Source organism: Dasypus novemcinctus, chromosome 5, assembly GCF_030445035.2.
Source record: "Dasypus novemcinctus isolate mDasNov1 chromosome 5, mDasNov1.1.hap2, whole genome shotgun sequence".
NCBI classification, from domain to species: domain Eukaryota; kingdom Metazoa; phylum Chordata; class Mammalia; order Cingulata; family Dasypodidae; genus Dasypus; species Dasypus novemcinctus.
In genome coordinates, this window is record NC_080677.1 from 123,346,878 (window position 1) to 123,365,001 (window position 18,124).

Consider the following 18,124-nt stretch of genomic DNA (forward strand, 5'->3'; position numbering starts at 1 on the left):
GTCATATGATAAGTACATATTTAGTATTTTAAGAAACTACCTTGCTCTTCCAGGATGACTATACCATTTTACATTCCCAGTAGCAGCATTTGAGTGATCCGTTTTCTCCACATCCTCACCAACACTTGGCACTATCACTACTTTTTATTTTAACCCTTCTATTAAGTGTCTAGTGGATTCACATTGTGTTTTCAATTGCATTTTCCTAATGGCTGATTTTTTTGTCTTTATTTTTTTAATATTACATTAAAAAAATATGAGGTCCCCATATACCCCCCACCCCCTTTACCTCACTCCTCCCCCCATAACAACAATCTCCTCCATCATCATGAGACATTCATTGCATTTGGTGAATACATCTCTGAGCACCGCTGCACCTCATGGTCAATGGTCCACACCATAGCCCACGCTCTCCCACGGTCCACCCAGTGGGCCATGGGACGACATACAATATCTGGTAACTGTCCCTGCAGCACCATCCAGGACAACTCCAAGTCCCGAAAATACCCCCACATCTCATCTCTTCCTCCCACTCCCTACCCCCAGCAGCCACCATAGCCACTTTCTCCACACCAATGCCACATTTTCTTTGATTACTAATCACAATAGTTCATGAATAGAATATCAGTAAGTCCACTCTAATCCATACTCTATTCCTCCATCCTGTGGACCTTGGAATGGTTGTGTCCACTCCACATCTATAACAAGAGGGGGCTTAGATTCCACATGGATGCTGGATAAAATTCTCCTGCTTTCAGTTGCAGGCAGTCTTGGCTCCCTGGTGTGATGGTTGACCTTCTTCACCTCCATGTTAGCTGAGCAGGGTAAGTCTAACAAACCAGAGTGCAGGAGTTGCAAGTCTGTTGAGGCTCAGGGCCTGGCTATCGCATGGTCAGTCCAGAGATTCAGGTCCCCTGGGTATACATTAAACCCCAGCACCAACTACAGTTCCAGTAAAAGTAAAAGGAGAGACTTGTGGACAAAGATCACATCTAAGTCCAGCTCCATCGCACAGAAACACAAACTCCAAAGTAGGGCCAACTGAGATAGAACTGAACTCCATCTGCCACAACCCTAGAACCTGTGGGTCTCTATAGCCCTCAGCAGAACCAATACCTGGGGTTGTATGTACTTTATCTGTCTCTGGGACTCTGCTCAGGTGTGCATAAGGGCAACCCCTCTGATAACCTCCCAGCTCTTCTTGGAGACTCATAGCCATATAAACTCATTTGTCTTTTCCATTTCCCCCTTTGATTCAGGTCAAAAAGCATTTTTAACTCCTGGTATTATATGTAGATTGAGACATTCTGCTGGTCCGAGTTGACCCTTTCATTCAAGGTCATTTTCTAGTTACATCATCAGCTGGTACTTGGTAGTAATCTAATGGCTGATTATGTTGAACATCTTTTCTTGTGCTCATTTGCCATCTAATATTGTCTTCATTTAAATATCTGTTCTTATTTTTTGCCTATGTTCTAAATGGATTTATTGTTTTGAGAAATGTCCATATTTTTCTTAATAGATTTTAACAGAATGTAACAAACTGTAAAAAGACATTTTGAGGCAATGGGGGGGGAGGATAAATGGTGATATTAAGGAATTAATGTTCATATTGTTAATTGTGATAATAGTGGAATGGCTGTGTTAAAAAAAGCTCTCATCTGTTGGAATTGCATTCTGAAATATTTAGTAACATAATGCCTAAGATTTGCTTTTTTTCTTTTTATTTTGAAATTTAGAAAAACACTTTTTAATGTATTTATTTAAAAAAAAAATACAAAGTCCATACAGAGAACTTCAAAATACTCTTATCTCCCCCTACCCCAGATACCCAGTCCACAAATTTTAGCATTTCACACATTTCTGTGTTATCCTACCTGTTTATCTACCTATAAATCTATCTATCTATCAATCCATTTTCTGAACACTTGAGTGTAGGTTGTACACTTCATGCTTCTTGTACATCTAATACTGCCATGTACCTTTCCTAAGAACAAATATATTCACTTATATAACCATCTTAAGTGGAGTTATTAAGTTCAAGAAATTTAACATTGATAAAAAGTTTGCACTCTATATTGCAGTTTTTGCATATGTCTCAAATATGCTTTTCAGACCTTTCTCCTCCCTTGATACAGCCTTTATTAGTCAGCCACCTGGGTGCTGATGCAAAATACCAGAAATCTGCTGGGTGTTATAAAGGGTATTTATTTTTGGTAGGAGCTTACAGATACCAGGCCATAAAGCGTAAGTTACTTCCCTCACCAAAGTCTATTTCCACGTGTTGGAGCAAGATGGCTGCCGACGTCTGTGAGGGTCAGGGCTTCCTGGGTTCCTCTGGACTCAGCTCCTCTGTTTTCTCCACAAGGTCAGCTGTAGAATGTGAGGCTCTCTAGGCTTTGCCTTTCTCTACAAGGTCAGCTGTAGACTTATCAGGCAAATGGCTCTGTCTCTTCCCCTGGGGCTCCAGCTTAAGACTTCAGCATCAAACTCCAATACCAAAACTCCACCATCAAAAACCTCGACTCTGTGCTTTGCCATGCCTTTTATCTGTGAGCTCCCACCCACCAAGGGGTGCTCTACTGGCATACAAGGTTTACATAATTACCTAATCAAGTAAACCTATGAATCCAATATAATTTAATATGCCCAGAGGAGATCAGTTTACAACATAATCCAATATTTCTTTTTGGAATTCATCAATAATATCAAACTGCTACACAGTCCATCCAGGATCATGGATTGCATTTAATTATCATTGTCTCTTTAGTTGATCTTTCTTTTTTTTAATTGTGGGAACATAAACGCAACATAAACTTGCCCATCTCAGCCACTCCCAAGCATACTATTCAGTGGGATTCATCACATTCACAATGTTGCAAGTACCCTCACCACCTTCCATCATTAAAACGTCCCCATGGGAAGCAGATGTGGCTCAAGTGATAGAGATTCCACCTACCATATGGGAGAATACAGGTCTGAGCCCTGAAACCTCTTGGTGAAAAAGAAGAGAAGCATGCCCACACGGTGAGCCAGTGCCCACGTGAGTGCCCACGTGGTAAGCCAGGGCCCAGGTGAGTGCCTGCATGGTGAGCCAGTGCCCGCACAAGTGAATCACACAGCAAGATGAGGAAGCATCAGAAAGAGAGACAAGGGGATAGTCAAGATGAAGTGCAGCAGAAACTAGGAGCTGAGGTGGTACAATTGTCAGGGAACCTCTCTCCACATCAGAGGTCTCCAGGATCGAATCCTGGTGAATCCTAGAGGAGAGAAAATGAAAAGAGAAGACAACACAGACAGCAAAAACAACAGGGTGGGAGGAGGGGGAGTGGAAAAAATAGATAAATAAATAAATCTAAAAAAAAGTCCCTATTTCCCCAAACAGAAACCCTACACACCTTATGTATTATTTTTTAAGATTTATTTTTGCCCACCCCCTCATTGTTTGCATTTGCTATGTCTGTTCATTATGTGCTCATCTTCTTTTTTTTTAAAGCAGCACCAGGAACTGAACCTGGGACCTCCCATGTGGGAGGAAGGCAGCTAATCACTTGAGACACATCTGCTTCCTGCTTTGTTGTGTCTCATGTTTTTCTCCTTGTGTCTCTTGTTGCATCAGCTCACCATGAAAGCCCATTGTACCAGCTCACTGTCTTGTTCATCTTCTTTAGGAGGCACCAGGAACCAAACCTGGGACCTCCATGTGGTAGATGGGAGCTCAATCACTTGAGCCATATCTGCTTCCCCCCCATTATGTATTAACCCTCCATTTCACTTGCCTCCCACCCCTTGCAACCCATACTCTAATTTTTGTCCCTATGAGCTTGCATATTTTCTGATTTTTTTTTTTGTAGTTACTATAGGACTTAAATTTAACATCCTAAATCTATAACAATCTCACTTGGCTTTGGTACCAAATTTATATCAATAGCATATATAAACTGTGTCTCTATACCTCTCCATCCCCCATCTTTATGTAGTTCTTGTCACCAATTACATATTTATACATTATGAGTCCCAAACCATTGATTCATCATTACATTTTATGCATTTGCCTTTTAGATCCTATAGGAACTAAAAAGTGGAAATAGAAATAAAAAATACAAAGCATGTGCATTTATATTTACCCATGTCATTATCCTCACCAGAGATCTTTATTTCTTTATGTGGCTTCTATCTATTATCTATGTTCCTTTCCTTTAAACCTGCAGAGCTCCCTGTAGCATCTCTCATAGGGCTAGTCTAATAATGGCAAACTCAGATTTTGTTATCTAGGCAAGTCTTAATCCTGCCTTCATTTGTGAAAAAGTTTTGCCAAATATAAAATTCATGGTTGGCAAATTTTTGCTTTCAGCACTTCAAATGTGTCATCAACTGCCTACTTGCCTCCATGGTTACTAATGAGAAATCAGCACTTAATGTTATTGATGCTCCCCTAAACATGACATGTTGCTCCTCTCTTGCAGCTTTCAGAATCTCTCCTTATCTTTGACATTAAACAGTATGAATATATTATGTTGTATTGTGGGTCTATTTAGGTTTATCCTGTTTGGAGTTTGTTGAGCATCTTGGGTATGTATATACATGTCTTTCATTAAATATGGAAGTCCTCAGTCATTATTTCTTTAAATATTCTCTCTGCCCCTTTTTCTCTTTCTTCTTTTTCTGGAACTCCAACAATTTGTGTATTGGTTAACTTGGTGGTAATCCACAGCTTTCTCAAACTCAATTTTCTCCATTCTTTCTTCTTTCTTCATTCTTTCATCTTTATTCTCCTCAGGCATAAATCTTCAAATTCACTGATTCCTTCTTCTGCCAGCTCCATTCTGTTGTTGAACCCCTCTAGGGGATTTTGTTTGTTTGTTTTGAGGTACAGGGGGCCAGGGGTTGAACCTGGGACCTCATATGTGGGAAGCTGGTGCTCAACCACTGAGCCACACTGGCTCCCCTGCATTGGTTTTGTCATTTGTTTTGCTTGTTTAAGAGACGCTGGGAACTGAACCTGGGACCTCCCATATGGGAAGCAAGCACCCAACTGTTTGAACTGCATCCATTCCCCTCTAGTGGATTCTTAATTTCTGTTACTGTAGTCTTCAGTTTTGTTAGGTTGATTTTCATAATTTCCATCTCTCTATTGATATTTTCTTTGTGTTCATCTGTTGTTTTCCTGATTTCCTTAAATTCTTTGATTATGTTCTCCTTTAGCTCTTTGAGCATAAATTCTTTTATAGATATGTCTTCTGTGTTCCTGGTCTTGTCCTCCTTATTGATGGTTTCTAATGTTGTTGTTTTTTTAAAAGATTTATTTATTTATTTCTCTCCCCTCTCCCCCATCCTGGTTGTCTGCTCTCTGTGTCTATTTGCTGCGTCTTCTTTGTCCACTTCTGTTGTTGTCAGCGGCACCGGAATCTGTGTTTCTTTTTGTTGTGTCATCTTGTTGTGTCAGCTCTCCATGTGTGTGGCACCATTCCTGGGCAGGCTGCACTTTCTTTCGCGCTGGGCGGCTCTCCTTACGGGGCTCACTCCTTGCGCGTGGGGCTCCCCTGTGCGGGGACACCACTGCATGGCACAGCACTCCTTGCACGCATCAGCACTGCACATGGGCCAGCTCCACACAGGTCAAGGAGGCCCAGGGTTTGAACCATGGACCTCCCATGTGGTAGATGGACGCCCTAACCACTGGGCCAAGTCCACCACCCTCTAATGTTTTATTATTCTTCTTTGCCTGGGCCATTGCTTCCTGTGTCTTTCTTTGTATGTTTTGTAATCTTTTGTTGAAACGTGGACATTTTGATATTTTAATGTGTTATTGATGGAATTTAGACTCTGGGCAATTATTCCTTAAGCTTGTACCCAACTAGGAGATAATAAAGATGAAAATTAAAAAGAAGGAAGAAAAGAAAACACTTTTGCAGTCTTTGACAATTAACCTGTACAGATGCTCTCTTTTGGGGCTTATCCATACAGTGAATTTAGGGAATAGTTCCAGGCCAAAGTGTAGGGAGATTCCTGATCCTTGCTGTGCATCATGCATCTTGTCTTCAGCATGTGCATGTGACCATAGAAATTCCCCTCTCTTCTCCCTCCCCCCACCCTTGACCATTTATAAAGCTATGTATGTCCCCTCTTTCCTAGGACAGGGTTTCCTCATGGTATGTTCTACATCCAGCAATCCCTTGTCCCAGGCAGCCACAACTTTTTATTGTCCCTCAGAGTTCTATAGAAAACTCCATGAGTGCCTTCCTGAGGCAGAGCAAGTTCTGTGATGTCATATCTGCCACAACTGTTCTGACTCAGGCCATCACACAGAGATCGGACCAGACATACTACTTCCAGTATGTACATGAGTGTTACTCTACTCCCTCTGGAACTGGGACCAGGGGTCCACACTGGAGTGTGGGCCAGCTCCATGTTGAGCCAGGAGGGGAGCCAGCAAGGGTGCTAGGAGATCCTACCACATTTCGGTTGCCTTTTCCTTGATCCAGCACTGGCCCTGTTACTTCAACACTTTAATTGTTTTCTGGAGATTTGAAAAAGATGTTTCTGCCAGTCCTTGCTAGTTGTTCAAAGCTGCCCGGGTAACGGAGCCCTAAAGATACTCACTTTGCCATTTTAATCCAGGCTTCCTGAGATTTGCTTTTAAAATACCCCTAACTAGAAAAATAAGAAAAAGAAAAAAGAAAAAAAATACCCCTAATTGGTGTGTAAAGCAGTGAGGGGGTGAAAGGAAAAGATGAAACAAGAATTGCAAAATGTAAGTAACTGTTGGAGAGTTCATTGTACTCTCCTATTTAATTTTTGTTGAAATATCTCCACAACAAAAAAGTTTTACAAAGAGAGAATGTAACAAGACTGTAAATCTGTGATATTGCATGAATTTGCCATATCCCATAATACTATGCACACAGGGCTGGCTCCATGGGCTTGCAGTCTGTACAGTTGCACAAGGCCTTACAATTGCTTTAGTGCTGTGCTGTTGCCGTTTGAAATTTAAGGATCTTTAGATGAGGTCATCCTGGATTTAAGGTGGGTCCTAAACTGATGACTGGAGTCCTTATAAGAGAAAAAAGAAAGATAGGTGGACACAGTAAAGAAAGCTATGTGAAGACAGAAGAAGTGGTTGGAGTTATGCAGCTACAAGCCAGGGAACAAATACCAAGGACTGCCCGCAGGTATCAGAAGCTGGAAAAGACACATATAACGGGTTCTCCTTCACGGCCTCCAGAAGGAACCAGCCCTCCCAACACCTTGAGTTCAGACTTCTGGCTTCCACAACTGTAAGAAAATTAACTTCTATCATTTTAATCCCTCCATCTTGTGGTAATTTGTTACAGCAACCCTAGGAAGTTAATATGCCCTTCATTTGACTATTAGTCCCAAGCACAAGTAAAAGTGGTAGCGGAAAGCAGTAGCCTAACCACCTCAGATCTCAGGGGATGACAGCAATGGAAGCTGGAGGCTAGTCGAGCCACTACTCCTTACCTGTTCCTCTACCTTTAATCTCAGCCTAGAGGGTCCCTTCAGTGTCTTTCTAGAAGGACAGAGGACACAAAAATCCCTGGGCTGAGTCAGACCAACTCCCTCTTGAATCAAGCTCGTGTTCAAGGGTGTGGCAAGTTCTAGTGATGCCAAAGACTGAAAAGAGGTGTGGGGGCAGAGGGACTTGAGGGAGGATCAAGTGATCAAAAGATCATGACTCATTAAATCAGTATTTACTAATTACTAATAAGTGATAAAACAAGTATTTATTGTCTCCTCTATACAATCAATGAGATGGATGTAAAAGGAGTGTAAACCCAGCTCCTATTCTCTTCCATGACTCACTCCTGATCACCCCATTTCTCAACACTGTCTCTCCTCTGAACTCCGGTCCCACTTTGTACCTTGCTGACAGCATTCGTTGCTCTGTACCTTGTCTTACAGTCAGCTATGGGCATGTCTTTTCTCTTCTGGACTGTCAGCTCTATGAGAATGAGTTTCCCATCCACTTTATTTTTATATACACCACAGAATGCCCTGCATAGCAAGTGAAAAACAAAAATTGGTCAAATTCAAGTTTCAATAACTCACCATAGGTCAGGGTATGGGGAAACAGGAACACCGGCAACGTGGGCAGAATGTGAATAATTACAACTTCTTTGAAGGGCAATTTAGCAATATTAATAAAATATTTCACTTTTAGGAATTTTTCCTATTTATATATGGAAATAAAGACATATATAGAAAGCTATTAATTGTAAAATCCTGTAAATAATCTAAATGATTATCAGTTGGAAAGTCATTAAAGAAAGTAATAGAGTAACAGACGTGGCTCAAGCAGTTGAGCTCCTGCCTACCACGTGGGAGGTCTCAGGTTTGGTTCCCGGTGCCTCCTAAAGAACATGAGTAAGACAGCAAGCTGACATGAAAGGCTGGTGCAGCAAGTTGATGGGCTGGTGCAATAAGATGTCACAACAAAGAGACACGAGGAAAACACAATGAGAGATAAAGCAGGGAGCAGAGGTGGCTGAAGCGATTAGGTGCCTCTCCCACATGGGAAGTCCCTGGTTTAGTTCCAATGCCCCCAAAAAGGAAGACAGAATAACGAACAGACACAGGGAATGTAAACCACAAGGGAAGGGGGAGAAATAAACAAATCTTTCAATTAAAAAAAAAGAAAGTAATAGTAGTTACATAAAATAGAAATCACTTAAAAAGAATATAATAGATGGAAATAAATCAGAACAGTAGTCTGAGATTGACTTGGGAAGGGGCATGATCTATGCATATTGATAAGTAACAATCAACAATCAACCCTAACTGGGTTGATGAGGGGAAGAGGAGTCTTTTCCTAAACTGGCGGCTCCTCAATGAAATGAGTTCCCAATAACAGGCTAGTATCTCCTGCTGTTCCCATGCAAATGTGCCACTTACAATCAGATGACAAGTTTGGTTTGGCTGCAATGTCCCTGTCATAACCAAGGCTGGAGGAGCAGGATCGGAAAGAGGTGATAAGCTTAGGCTTAGTTTCACCAATTTACAGATTAGGAACTAAAGGTTAGAAAGGTTAAGAAACTACCAAAGGTGACATAGCTAGTAAATGGAAGACCCGAGACTTGAGGCTATCTCCAAAACACATATACTTAACCATGAAGTCTCCATGTTTTTCATAGTTAGGGGCATATTCATGCGGGGTCCTACTGCCATTATTTAATAAACACAATGCCTTTTTGTCACTCAGCACCAACCACACTCAATTCCTCAAATTCCAGAATAGCTATTTGTGGGTTGGAAATGAATCCTTGAGCTAGAGTGACTGCCTGAACCCCAGTATTTATTCATTTTTTTCCTGATGAGTTTCACACAATATTAAAACTATTGATGAGGGGTGATAATATATATTTACTTTTATGTATTTGAGGATTTAGTATTTGTTGGGAATATTTCCATCTCAGAAATATTGATGCTACTGATGTTTCATATTACCAGGTTTATCCATCTGCTGTACACATTTGGAGGAGCTGTGGCAGTTACCACTGAGGAAAACACACCGAGCTGAGTTAAATGGCTGAGGTTCTGGTTCTAATTAAATAAATCATTTACTTTATCTCAGCTGGTTTCCTCCTCTGTAAAATGAAAATGATAATCAGAGTCATACTACACAATTGTTATTAAATGAGATTGTGTATTTGGACCTGCACAGGTCTATCTCTCTGTTGATCATTTATCTCTATCTATCTATATCTACCTACCATATATTTACATAATTTTCATCAATTGTAACAAAGGTACCACACCAATACAAAGTAACAATGGGGAAGGTAAATGGGAATGATGTGTTTTTTTCTTAATCTTTCTATAAACCTACAATTTATCTAATTAAAATAATAATAACTCAGTAAGATATAAATATATATGCATATTTGCCAGCAACATCCTTCCTGAATAAGTCACCAGCACACTGGGCTTCCAGAGCTGTGCAGTTAAAGGCCATAATAAGTCTTAATTAGCTCATAAAAGATGAACACCATGATACAGAGCCTGCAATCTTAATTTCTCAATCCTGTTCTGTATGCTGAGAATTTTAGTTTATCTTTGGATATTCTCTTCTGCTGCCCTTGCTGTCTGAAGATCAGCTTTTTATTTAGATGCCAACCAATGGGAGAAATAGCATCTAACTACTCCTCCAGAGAAAACCAGAGTAATTATCTCAAAATATCAGAGGGTCATTTTGCTGTTTTATATACGAGACAGGCAATTGCTATAGTTATCATCAAGACAGTGGACGAGAAGGCTGTTGGAGCTGGCAAGGTCACCAAGCCTGCCCAAATAGCTCAGAAAGCCAAATGAATATTATCCATAACAACTGCCACTCCATTCTTAATCAGTGATGGAAGAACATCTCAGAACTGTTGTCCTCAATTGGCTATTTAAGTTTAATAGTAAGAGACTGGTTATTGATAACAATGCATCATAAACTTTCAGAAGGAAAATTATGTTTTGTGGACCATTTGTTTTGTGGATGGGTGATGGTTTTAAGTCTGTTTTTTTTTAATTAAAGAAGCTTTAGATTACATAAATGTTGCATTGAAAATATAGGGGATTCCCATATACCCACTTTTCCTCATTAACAACGTCTTTCATTAACGTAGTACCTTTGTTCCAATTGATGAAAACATATTGAAGCATTGCTACTAACCATGGTCTATAGGTTACATTAAGTTAGTTTTAAAAATCAGTACTAAAATGAAAACAACTTGACCAAAAATCTGTCAGAATATTTTGAGAACTTCTGAAACAGAATTATGAGAAAATAATTACAATTCTTTCATTAAATTTTCATTATTAGGCAGCCAAAAAAGAGTTTTTAGAGTGGAATGATGTAGTGATTAAGAGTCTAGATTCAGGTCTCAGATGGCTTGTTCAAATTTTGACTTCAGACTTTATCAGCTACACAACTTTCTCAAGTTTTTAACCTCTTTGAGATTATCTTGCCTATACAATGGGCATAATAGTAGCAACTATCTCCTATTATATATAAATATTTTAAATATTTAAGGTTACATAATTTCTGTAAAGTATTCAGTACAATGAGCTGTAATACATGTTGGCTACAACCATGAGGCAGACCCACACTAAGAAACAAAATCACAGAAATACAGACAGAGACAAATACAGTGGTAGGCATCCATTACCCCTTACTGGAAGACTTTGCTAGCTCTGTTTCTCCCTATTTCCCCTGCCCTCCCATTTTTGTTCACCATCACCCCCCAAAATGAGCTGGGAATGGAGGATGGGTGAGGTGCTCCAACTTCTAAAACTTTCGTAGAAAGCAGGTCAGTAGAAAGGGGGGATTACAATTGCATTAAGTGGTCACATTCATAATGCTAAGAAACTAAGTGGAAGAAGAAAAGAAAGTGAAGACTTTGGGAAGCAATTTGGCAATATGAATTTAGGGCAATGAGACCTTTCATATTGCTTTCCTCAATAATGGCACTCCTTATCATTCATCCTGAGGAAATACACCAAAGAGAAGAAAAAACTACATGTAAGATGTTCATTGCAGTGTTATTTTTAAAACAGCCTTATTAATTCACCCTTCCAAAGTGTAAAATTCTTTGGACTTTTTTTAGTCTTTTCACTGAGAGGTGCAACCATCACCACTATCTAATTTTAGAACATTATCATCATCCAAAATGAACTCATTAGCTGTCACTCCCCATGTTTCTCTCACCAGCCCTGAGCAACAGTGTTACAACCCATCTCCTGAAGGACACCAACTGGTGAGGCCATGAGACCAGAGAACATACCTGGCATTTGGTCAGACATAAGCTTTATTGAGAATTATGGACAGGAGAGAAACTCTGAAGGTGGCAGTCCAGAGAATGAAGATTGTGCTCTGCAAAGAGATGAGAAAATAAGGGGTAGACATATAAGGGGTTTCAGAATAAGGACATTCCATAGGGTCTGAGAACAGAGTTCCACGAGAAGTATACACATGGGATGTGATGATGTTTTCAGTACGCTCTTAGGAAAGATGTTTACCAAGGATGTTTACTGCTTTGAGAAGATTATAGTTTGTGATATTCATCTATACTTTCTCTCCCCCTTGGGGAGTGTTGTTAACTGTATTAGCTAAAGGGGTGCTGATACAAGGTACCAACAATCTATTGGCATTTATAAAGGGTATTTATTTGGAGTAGAAGCTTACAGTCACAAGGCCATAAAGTATAAATTACTTCCTTACCAAAGTCTGTTGCCACCTGTTGGAGCAAAATGGCTGCTGGTCTCTGAGAGGGTTCAGCCTTCCTCTTCCTCCTAAGGCTTCATGGTCCCAGCTCCTTCCTTTCTCAGCTGTAGGTTTAGCATAAGGCTTGTCTCTCTACCTGGGGTTCATTTCTATCCAGGCTCAACTGCTCTGCTCTCCCCACAAGGCCAGCTGTAAACTATCAGGCAAACAGCTTTTCTCTCTTCCTGGGGCCTCTGTCATGTCTAACGGAGCCTTCTCTCCTTCTCACATATCTGCTTCTCTGTAGGTTTACTTCCCAGGGCCCCAGCATCCAAAATCTCCAATTCTCTCCTCTGCTGTGTCATTTTCTCTGTGAGTTCCTGCCCCCTTGGTGGGTGGGGACTCAATGTCCTACTGATGTGGCTGAATCAAAGTCTTGATCATAGTATAATCAAGTAAAAGTGAAACCTCTGAATCTAATACAATCTGATATGCCCAGAGAAACAGACTAGTATACAAACCTAATCCAATATCTATTTTTGGAATTCATAAATAATATCAAACTGCTACGTTAACCTTTATTTAACTTATATCTAGGTCACATAGGCAGCTACATGCTGAGGAGTTAGGAGGGCTTGGATTCCCACAATCCACCCCCATGTAGCAGCCTATGTTGACCACAGGACAAGTATTGCATCTACATTCCACAGCAACAATATAAAAGACAACAGCTAAAGCTTTACATGTTTCTCAGTGACAATTAGTTCCACCAGGCATAAAAATGGCCAACAGGTAGAACCACCAGGGGGTGTGCTTTACTCTATGTCTAGCCTTATAGTGAAATTACACAACTTGGGGTAACCACGCCACATCACAGATTCCCTCTTGTCATTCCATACAGAAAGGAGTGAACTGATCTACAGTGACAGGCTCAGCTGTTAACCATCCTAAAACAGCAGATCCTAATAAAGGCCGGGGCTTATTCACCTGTTCCCCTACAAGGGAAAAAATATAATTATGAGTCATTGAAAGATGGCAGCTGAATCTCAGTCTTACATGAGAAGATCTTGTTCCAAACTTGTTGATGGGTTGTATTCTGCCATGCCAGCAAGGTGTTCCATGCTGTCCAATTTGCAAAAGTTATGGTCCAAGGAAGGCCAGTAGAACCCAAGGATGATAAGTCTGTGCAAACCCAATACTGGGCTTGATGGTGGGCATGGGCTACTGCCAAAGTCCACTGTAGAGAGGTATTGGCTAGGGCACTACGGGTGAAAAGAAAGATGTTTATGGGGAACGATAAGGGGCAGGTCATACTGGTCTAACAGTATACAAGCAACATTTCCCTTTGTAGATAGTCCACAAACACACACAGAGCCCTAGCTATTATGGCTGTATGCTCACCAGCCTCCTTCCCTACTTCCTATACTAACCTGCCTCAACTACCCCCTCAGAGAGTTCACACCCTTATACTTAAGGGGAGCTGAAGGGCAATGGTCATTCCTGCTGGTAAGGGGCAGAAGACACTGCCTGACGAGGTGTGAAACTCTCTGGCTATTCTATTGAGGTTGAGGGAAGGTTGGTCTGGAACTGCAATTGGAGCTGCATAAAATCCCTGCATCACTAATACCTTCTTCTGGAAGGCATTGATTCTGGAAGAAATATTCTTACATTGGAATTTGAAGATCCATGGTCCTAAAAAAGGATAAAGAAAATGGTGGTAAGTGACCCCAAAAAGGGGGCCAGACATGACATACTGGACCATGGGAATGAGAAAGGCCAGGTGCCTCCAGAGGTTACATCCTCCCAAAGCTGATGGACTTGATCTTGTAAGTTTCAAATGCTGTCTAGGAAACTGCCACCCCCACTTCACACAGTCGTGGTTATGCCTAGAACAGCTAGGAGAAGTATGAGTAGAGGCACTGCTCCAGACATAAACTCACAAAGACAATATAGGCAGCAACAAGATAAGCATATGGTAAGCAAAATAAAGGCAGTACATAAGAGAGCCATTCTTTTATCTTGTAGGCACATTCATTAATTACTTAGACAATGAATTAAGTTTACCAAGACTTTTAACGTGTTCAATATCCCTCTGCATATGATCTAGAATAGAAGAGATATTATCATATTCATCAGATATATAGGTACAATACTTAATACAATCAATACAATAATCAATGCACAAGTTACTCTTTGAGCTTCAGTCAATAGATCTAAACTCCAGGTTTGCAATACCATACATGTTTTCTTTTCATGGGAGCTAGCTATAATGCCAATAGTGTCTGTTTAGGTTCTATTCATATTATCTGGTAATTATTTTGGTATATCCTTTACATAGCCAGTATGCTGCAGCACCTTGGCCCTTGGAGGGAAGCTCCAGTGTTTCACAGGCTGGTGCAGAGCATCCTTCGGCACTGTGAAACAGAGCCAGTTTGGAAGCAATGCCCATTGTAAATCTGGCCACAATGAGCCATCACCAGCTGCTGCAAGAGTCCAAAACAGAGTCCATCCATTTCAGGAGCTATGTCCAGAGATGTGGTAGATATTTTTATTATTTTAGTGGTCAAAGTGACTGACCTAGCCAATAACTCAAATGGAGAGGCACCATGCAGGATACTGGAAGCCTGGTTTGAATGCCCAAGAGAATTTGACAATACTGAAGTCTACCTTTTAATTTTAATATACTTTCTAAATACTTCCAATGTAGTTTATAACATATTAATGGACAACTATGTTTAGTGCTTTAGTACTTTACAATTTACTTCTACACCTTTACCATTATTATATTAATTGACAGGTATTTTACTTTAGCAATATAGGAAAAAACTACTTTCTCCACTATTTATGAAAACTGAAGAATCCCAATGGGATCAAGATTATTTCCCCCTTACCAACACTTTAATATGCAGATTGAGGTGGCCCCTGGCAGTTTTTTTTTCCTGCTATAAAGTAATATTTTGTTATTAATACTAACTCCTAGATTTCTATTTAATAACGATTTCCTGGAATTAGTCACTCACATTATAATCCTTCAGCTTAGAAAATGCTTTTACAAACTTCCCATAACTATCCATAACCACATAGACTACAGCTGCTTCATCTCAAGACAAATTTCACCTTTACAAAACACATTCCCTTACTTAATGTTACCTTCTACAATACCTTTTACAACTTTCTATATTCATTCCAGCCTTGTCTTACATATTTCCACCCTAATTTTGTGAAAACCAGTCATTTTATCTTAGGACAAAGCACATTCCCTTAAACAAATTTACCAAATTTTAGTTAGCATTAACTATGAATTCACTTCCACAAACCTTTTACTTCTTTCTATATCCATTTAAGTCTCACATCCCTCATCCTGTTCTGTGCAGGAAAATAAAATTATTTATTTCCATTTAGGCAAAAACAATTTTTTAAAAGAGGTTTGTACTAATTTCATTAGCCAAAAAACTTACAATCTTCATCGTCTTAAAGATTTAACACATATAATGCTATTATTTCATTAGTATCCTGTAAACCCATGGAGATTACACCCAAGCTAAAGAAAATTGAAACCATTATAGTTTATGCAACAATTGTTCTTTTTTCTTCCTTCCTCCTCAGGAGGCTAAAACCTCTTTTTTCTTCAATAAAATTATAAAATTGTGAATAGTTTTAAAGGCATACTAAGGATCGGATATGGCTCAAGCAGTTGGGCCCCACCTCCAACATGGGAAGTCCTGGGTTTTGGTTCCCAGTGCCTCCTAAAAATGACAAGCAGGTGCCACAACCAGCAAGATGCCACAACTAGCAAACATTGCAACCAGCAGACACCACAACCAACAGATGACACAGCCAGCAGGGAGAAGTGGCTCATGCAGTTGGGCACTTGCCTCCCACATGGGAGGTCCCTGGGTTGGTTTGCAGTGCCTCCAACAGAAGACGAGCAGACAACAAGCAGACAGATGAGGAGCCATTCTGGGGGGGAGAAGGATAAAAAAATTTTTAAAAGGCATACTGACTGCCAAGTTTTGGAATATATTATAGTTGTTTAATTTTTTTTTTTAAACTTAATTTGGTAAAATCTTTCCATAGCATTCAAGGACTTTTTCTTTACTTACTATAATTTGGCCATTGGATTCTTACAGTCATCTCAAATGCTGTTAAAATTTAATTGGGGTAAGTGGATGTGGTTCAAGCAATTGGGCTCCCATCTACCATATGGGAGGTCCCAGGTTTGATTCCTGGAGCCTCCTGGTGAAGGCAAGCTGGCCTGCATGTTGAGCTGGCCTGCACAGAGAGATGACACAACAAACCGGGGAGCTGAGGTGTCTCAAGTGATTGAGAATCTCTCCCATGTCAGAGGATCCTGGGGTCAGTTCCTGGTGTCTCCTAAAGCAAAGATGAGAAGAGAAGACAAGTAGATACAGAAGAACACACAGTGAATGAACACAGAGAGCAGTCAGCAAGTGCAAGCAGCAAGGGAGGGGGAATAAATAAATAAAATAAATCTTTAAAAAAATTTAATTGGGGAATTACAGAACAGACTATACAAAATAAAATTTATAATAAAAAATATATTTCAAAAAAACCAAGATTTATTCTGTAATCTCCCCTCTATCCCTATCAACTTAATTTCCAGGCTTACTAGACAGAATTCTGGGCTAAATTCCCATCACCCCTATCTTTCCACATCCAGCCCATTCCCTTAATTTCCTCAACTAGTTTTACTGGAATTCAGTAAAGGTTAGGAAAAGACTCTGGGGGTAGCATATGCTATAGAAAGACTATGGAAGAATTCAGGGTAAACTTTTTAGTTTCTTTCTTTGATTCAGATTTTATGTGACTTTTTACCCTGTTTGGCTTCTCCAGTTTGGGCTTACCGATATAAGCACCCATTTAATTTTTAGCAATTTGAATAGAGTTCTTTTAAGAATTTTCATTTGCTAATTTAATATTACCACCGGAGGTATGCAAACAGACAAACACAAAAAGAGTTAAGACACACCAAGAGAAACAAAGCTCACTAATTTGACTCCTAATTCTCACTCCTTTGGTATGGCTATGTTCAAGCTCTCCATCATTTCACATCTCTGAATTTTACAGCTTTGAAGATCTCCTCTGCAATCAGTGTTGCCTGAATTATGCAAGCTCATTCTTGGAAACACTTTCATAGTAACCAGCAACCAGTTAGAAATGCTTAAGCAGTATAAATGCAGTTAAGCACTAATTTAGTAGTTTAGACAGACATTGAACACATATTCTGGATTACTCTTCAGGAGTATACTTAGATTCAAAGCTCAGGAGCAAGCTATTGATTCAAAACTGTAAGTTATTTTTTAAAACCTTGATAAAAATTCTGATCAAAATAAAATGTGAATAAAACTTAAAATGGGGAAACGGACTTGGCCCAGTGGTTAGGGCGTCCGTCTACCATATGGGAGGTCCGCGGTTCAAACCCTGGGCCTCCTTGACCCGTGTGCAGCTGGCCCATGCGCAGTGCTGATGCGCGCAAGGAGTGCCCTGCCACGCTGGGGTGTCCCCTGCGTAGGGGAGCCCCACGCGCCAGGAGTGCACCTGTAAGGAGAGCTGCCCAGCGTGAAAGAAAGTGCAGCTTGCCCAGGAATGGCGCCGCCCACACTTCCCGTGCTGCTGAGGACAACAGAAGCAGACAAAGAAACAAGACGCAGCAAACAGACACAGAGAACAGACAACCGGGGGAGGGGAGGGGGATTTAAATAAATAAATAAATCTTTTAAAAAAAAACTTAAAATGCTGTCAAAATAACACATTAAACTCTTCCAGTTTACAGTTTTGCAATGTAACTGATCATCAACTCGATGCAGGCAATTCGTTAAGGAATCTTTCATCTCTGCCTGTGCTAGGACTTACCCCCTTCTAACTTTAACTTCCCTTCTAAGTGGCATACAGAGG

The 18,124-nt window shown here is 40.2% G+C and overlaps 2 long non-coding RNA genes across 2 annotated transcripts; one reads left to right on the plus strand and one right to left on the minus strand.

The window, feature by feature from the left end:
• Positions 1-6,755: 6,755 nt before the first annotated feature.
• On the minus strand, positions 6,756-16,656 carry LOC131278544 (uncharacterized). Its single transcript, XR_011648885.1, has 5 exons — positions 16,507-16,656; positions 14,273-14,311; positions 13,265-13,470; positions 11,790-11,878; positions 6,756-8,016 (listed from the first exon to the last, which is right to left on the minus strand). It is a non-coding gene; the product is annotated as an uncharacterized lncRNA (long non-coding RNA).
• On the plus strand, positions 7,147-9,667 carry LOC111759333 (uncharacterized). The gene is made up of 2 exons (XR_009185904.2): positions 7,147-7,277; positions 9,469-9,667. It is a non-coding gene; the product is annotated as an uncharacterized lncRNA (long non-coding RNA).
• Positions 16,657-18,124: the final 1,468 nt, after the last annotated feature.